This window comes from Lepeophtheirus salmonis, chromosome 3 (genome assembly GCF_016086655.4).
Source record: "Lepeophtheirus salmonis chromosome 3, UVic_Lsal_1.4, whole genome shotgun sequence".
NCBI lineage: Eukaryota > Metazoa > Arthropoda > Copepoda > Siphonostomatoida > Caligidae > Lepeophtheirus > Lepeophtheirus salmonis.
The window spans coordinates 26,363,701-26,370,067 of record NC_052133.2 but is presented as its reverse complement, the minus strand read 5'-3'; the positions used below and the strand labels follow the sequence as shown (position 1 = coordinate 26,370,067).

Here is a 6,367-nt window from a genome sequence, read left to right as displayed (position 1 = left end):
ATGTGTTGTTTGGCCATTCGGTATGACCTGTACCCGAGGTCCTCATTCAAAGCCTTGGAGACCAGCTGCTTGTTCACTCCACGGTTCTTGGCCAACCTGTACAAGGAAGTCCCCGGCGAAGCCTTGATGGACTTCCGGAGGCCTTCAAGGAAGCGGGAAGTGCGGATTCGGCAACTTCTCATGTTGTGGGCCTTGCAGCAGACCTTCCTCTCAACCTCCCAGACATTGAAGACCCGGTACACCGTGGTCTTGGGGTAGTTAAGAAGCTTGTAGATAGCAGAGTGCTTGTGTCCCGCGCGAGCCAATTCGAGGATGGCGTCTCTCCTTGCTTATTCCATGATGACTATTGTTCGTTATCAAAACAATTGTGGTGGAAGTTATAGTGCCTTGTTGAAGCAACCTTTTATATTAGTATGATTTAACCCTGAATATCCACATTATGGATCTGGATGAAGTTTAAAGTAGTTCCAATTTATCGTGATTAATGTATTTTTTCTTTTCTTAGCTTTACAAATGACTTAAATGACTAAAAATGAGGATTCTACATGGAAATTGAAGTACGATAGGAAAAAGACAGATTTTATTTTTGCTCATAATTAGTATAATTTTTTCTGTATAAAAATGTCTCATTATTTTTATATATTTACAATTTACATTTGTCCCTAATAATTTGTTGAATCCATTTGTAATATTTAGTGTAAATAACTTCAATTTCGTATCACTTATCCTAATAATTTGTTGAATCCATTTGTAATATTTAGTGTAGTTTGTTTTTATTAATTTGTTTGACTTTCTTTTTAGTATAAATCTAATCATAAAATATGATTCTATTTTAGTTAAAATTATCAAGAATTGTGATACACAACTCATTAAATGGCAAAACAAGTGCTTAAATGGCCACAACAACGGGGGTAGTCGCTTTGGATGGTTCGCAACTAGTTTGTCTGACATTAGTTCTTCATAAATAACGGGGGGGGGATTTTTTTGATGCCCTTAATATGGAGTAATATCGCTGGACGTTACTACATAATTAGCTTTTGCACTAAATCTTTACGATGGACTTAATTTTAATTTTTTTTTATTAGTATATTTATTGTCTAATGTTATGATTTTGACATTTACTTTCTTATTAATAATTATTTAGATCTCATCGGTAGAGATATATCTATCCTGTGGACAATTGTATACAGCAACTTCGACATTAGGAAAAAAGGGTGATGATCTTTTTGATTAAATTCCACGTCTGGCTTGTGTTTAGCAACCTAAAGTTATGACATATTTAACTGAATTCATGTCAGAACAATAAAATATTATTTGGATTAATCTATTATTTCAATATTCTGTATTTATAATTTATTGTTATTATTACACTATATCCTTATTTATGAGAGATGAATTAAATTGAAATGGGTACTATAATACACTTTTTAAACAACGTTTAAGTGCCTTCAATGATATATTTTACCATATCCTTCTAACTAAAATAAATACCATTTCAAATAAGGGTTGGGAAAAGGTGGAAGTGCATCATCCTCACTCCCAAATTGTTGTGGTAGCACTGGTTGAATAAGGAATCTTCCTTTTTCACTCTCAAATTATTTGCAAATTTAAAATAGTCGATTTCTTTGTCTATCCTCTTATCATATTTCATCCAAAGAAGATGCATAATTGTAGTGTCTGGATTATTATTTAGGAAATAATGTTTAAAATTTCCCTGATGGTAGATTTGTTGTTTGAAAGATAATACTTTCGTTACTTTTTTGACATGCAACTAGACTATTAGTCGTCTGTTGGAAAAAATCTATATGCCAAAGGGCTCAGAGTTTTTATAAATTTCTTCATATGTAACTTACTTTTTACAGCGGAGAGCTTTTACCAAAGATGAAGTAATATATTGATCGTACATAGTTTTTAAAAGAAGTCAGAGATAAGGTTTGTATTAAAGTAATGGCAAGAAGGGATATAAAATAGCGTATCAATTATCAAGTTTTCAAATAATAAGAAGTATGAAGGCAATATTTAGAAACGAACTGGAGTAAAAAAAATGAGCATTTAGCTTATTTGTGTGACAATTCCCTGAATTTAAACCCAAGTCAAGCAATAAATGTGTACAAAATGCACTATATGACTGGACAAATTAGTGAATATACAATTAAATATTTCAATAACATCAGATAAAAATATCAAATGGTTATTCCATTGTAATTTTTGACTCAGTGGGGCAATGTTGTATTCAAATGGATGTAATCAAACTCTAAAAAACATATTGGTAGACATTATTGGATAAAAATATTCTCGATAAATCTTCGGTTTAAATGGGCTTACTGTAGATGTTTATTTATTATAAAGTGCGTTTTATTAACCCAATGCAAAGCGAAGTCACCAAATTGCTGTTGGAAACGTTGTGTTGAAACTTCATGATTGATACTTTATATACTTGTGCAACATATCCACTGATAAGTCGCGTCGGGCGTTAAATAGTCCTGATAGTACAACACTGAAAAAAATAAAATTGTGTTTAGAATGAAACATAAATGAACAAAAATTTAATTTCTCATATGGACCTCTTAAAATCTTACAGATACAAAAACCCAAAACAGAAATAAGCAAGTATTGTACTCAAGATAGCCAACAATAAAATGATATTTGAAAGGACTTTTATTGAGACAAAAAATAAAATTCCTACTTCTCAATCTACGACATTCTATTTCTTTTATACTTAATAATGGTTCCTAAAGCATTTGCATGTTTTATTGAAGAAGATGGGTGTTATTAATTAAAACGGAAGCGTAATTCCAGGATGTATCATTCTGGAAAGGTGATTCTTTAAAAAATGTGGGGGGAAAAGTTGCATATCCAGGAGCAGCAGATATCAAAATAGCTCTTAGATCCAACACATCAACCACCCCTTCCTCTCTAATACGCTGATTTAAAAAATTAAACTTCAAAAGTTTTGGTATTTATATGCTTCATGAATTGATTTTTTTTGGTAAATTGCTTTTGAGAAACAGTTTTAAATAAAAAAGTTGCTTAATTTACTATTCATTAATATGATCAAAGTTTATTGTTTTTAGGACAATTGGCCGAATTTGATTTTGCAGAACAAACATTTCGTTGAAGAACAATTTGCCAAACGGACATTTTAGGCGAAGTACCATTAAGGGCATTTGACCCAAAAATAATATTTATCATATTAATGTATTCGATGCTTATTTTAATTCAATTAAAAATGATGCTAGGATAAATAGATATTATTCATAGGTAAATTAATTAGTGTTATTTTTCAGTAAAATATTTTTTTTATCAATATATAAACACAGCACAGTAAGTATGTATTTCGAATGTAGCTCGAATCTTTACTGTTGTAGAACTTTAAGTAAAATTAATAATAAACAAACATGACAGCAACTCGAATGGAAGAAGTTATTATGCTTGTTCGTCAACCCATGAGTACATTCTAATATTGATAATCCATCATGTCGAATGATAATTAATTGATAACGAAGAAGTTATTAATCCTTCTTCCATTCGACTTGATGTCGTATATGTCATTGCTATATAAAGAATGGAATTTGTGTATATTTATTTACTCTCAAGGCTGCTTGCAGGTGCTATAATAAAACGTCACGGCAGCTAAACTGCTCTCCTTCCAATCAATCTTCGAATTTTCTCAGAATTTAGAACTCAAAATATAGTTAAAGTAGTAAATTCTAGGTAATGCCCAGGTTAATAGAAATACAAGGTTAGACTATCATGTAATTGGGCTTGCTAGAATTTTCAATTTGATGTATCGTACTGACTGCTGGACAAGACACACATATTTTGACAAAAAACACGCGAGCAATCAAAGTTTATGACATCACTAGTGCTAGAATTTTCAATTTAATGATTTTTATCAATTTAATTTTCAATTCGACTGCTAGGCAAGAAAAACAGATTTTGACAAAACGCGCAACCACTCATCTCCATACTATGACGTAAATATTAAAAACGTGATGGAAGTCGTACACACATTATGGTATAACCTTGTATTTCTATTAACCTTGACAATACCATGTTTATTTTTACATTTTTAATAACATACTGGCAAGTCATATGATTTACGACTCCATTAATAGATGTGTCATACCTACATCAGAATTAAAAAAAGAAGAATGTTTGATTAAAGTTATATAAATAATAATTATTACATCTTGGCAATTAATATGATTTTGGTGTAATTGATTATGGGTGTCGTGCAGAATTATATTTGGAAGGGAGGGCTTAAAAAATTAAATTAAATTTTTGGAAAAAAAAAATTCTAAAATCCATAGCTATTCACAGAAAATAATTTTTTTAAATAAAAAATTCCCTGAATCTTACCCAGCTCACGGAGTACATCGAATCTAAGAGTCCTTCCTGCTGTGGAAAATCCCGCAAGCTGGATGGTGTTAAACTCAATTTTGTTAAAAACGAAATTGATGGACTTCCAGAGAAGGGAATAATTCGTCCATCTTCTTCAAATTTTTCATCAGCGATTCATGTAGTACCTAAAGCTAAAGGAGGCTGGCGAATGTGTGGTGATTATCGTCAATTAAATAGCATGACGGATCTAGATCGATATCCTCTTCCAAATTTTAGGGATTTCGTGGCCAACCTAAGAGGGATGAACTTTTTTAGTAAAATAGACTTGCACAGAGCTTACAATCAAATACCCATGAGTGAAGCTAAACAGTAAAATAACTATCATTACGCCATTTGGGTTGTATGAGTACCTGAGAATGCCGTTTGGGCTTAAAAATGCTGCCCAGACATTCCAACAACTTATCGATTCTGTTCTGAGGGGAATTAAGAATGTCTTCGTGTATCTTGATGATATATTGATTGCTTCTCGGACAAGGGAGGACCATTAGCAGTCCATAAATGCAGTTTTTTTGCAGCTTAAAACTTCCAGCTTGGCACTTTCTCTTGATAAATGCGAGTTTTTCAGGGACTATAATGGATCGGTATACGAGGTGGTCGGAAGTGATCCCAATTCCTAATATCCCCTCTAGTACAGTGGCTGGAGCTTTCTTGGACGGTTGGATATCAAGATTTGGAGTACCTGACATCATTGTGTCAGACAGGGGGACGCAATTTACAAGTGATATTTGGACGTGTGTTTGCAGGGCACTTGGAATCGCAAATAGGAAGACCACATCATATCATCCTGAATCAAACGGGCTCTCCAAAGATCCCTAAAAACTAGCCTAGTTGCACGGATTCTAGAAGAGAAAGAAAATTGAATGAATGCTCTGCCTGTTGTTTTGTGGGGAGTCAGGAATTCAGTCCCCAGTGGATCAAGGATCTAAATATTCGCCCTTGCAGTTACTTACTGGTCGCTCTGGATCTTTGGCTTCTTCGATTCGTTTCCTATTCATAAGGCAGATGCCGACGTGGGGCGCTTCTTCGAGACGATGGAGAAGGTGGCTCACGTTCCCCCACGAGTAATCCAGAGAGAAACGTTCGACAATCATCTGACCAAGGCTGACTACGTTTTTATTAAAAATAAGCCAATCGGAGAATCTCTTTCTCCAACCTTCTTGGCTCCTTTTAAAATCCTTGGAAAATACAATCGTTATTTTAAATTGGACTTGGGCGACAAAGTCGACAATGTCTCCTAAGATAGACTCCGTCCTCCTTTGGGATCGCCAGGATACTACCAGAATCTCTAACTGTTCGCGTTACAAGATCCATTTTATAAATTAATTACAGTCGTTTTTACGTTTATAATGTTTGCGTGATCTATTCTTTATTTTCTTTTGTACTAGACGATAAGAAAAAAAAAGAGAAGACAGTTGTTGTTTTTTTCTTTTTCTTTCGTCTAAGGGGGGGGGAAGTTTGATTTGATCAAGTTTCTTCTTGTTATTATTATGACTTATCTAGAATATAATCGGTAGATATTTGAACTTTAAATACTTTACATACATATATTAACCTTGAGGCTTACCATTTTAATTTTCGATTTATTTTTTTTACATAACGCAGATATTTACGATTTACAACCCAAATTGTAAGTGTCCTTATGAGACTCTGAGTAGAATTGTAGATTGACAACAGAGTAATTCCCACGTATATCCTTATTAGATGAAGAGTAGTATTTGTATTTATTTCCTTCCTCTCACAACTGCTTCCAGCTAATCTAATAAAACGTCAAGACAGCTAAACTCCTCTTTTCGAAAACATTCTTAAACTATGAGGGTTACCATGTTATCTTTATGTATCTTTTATGTTTACATACTGGAGCGTCATATTTTATACAATTCTACTTACAAATATCCTTGAGTATGAATTCTATCTCAATATGTTGGGTTCAAGTAAAAAAAATCTTTTGGGTCGAGTTCCAGTA

At 33.2% G+C, this 6,367-nt stretch overlaps 1 long non-coding RNA gene across 1 annotated transcript; it reads right to left on the bottom strand.

Moving 5' to 3' along the window:
* Nucleotides 1-1,338: 1,338 nt before the first annotated feature.
* On the bottom strand, nt 1,339-6,162 carry LOC121114798 (uncharacterized). The gene is made up of 6 exons (XR_011779339.1): nt 5,969-6,162; nt 5,355-5,900; nt 4,755-5,243; nt 4,363-4,636; nt 2,326-2,497; nt 1,339-2,254 (listed from the first exon to the last, which is right to left on the bottom strand). It is a non-coding gene; the product is annotated as an uncharacterized lncRNA (long non-coding RNA).
* Nucleotides 6,163-6,367: the final 205 nt, after the last annotated feature.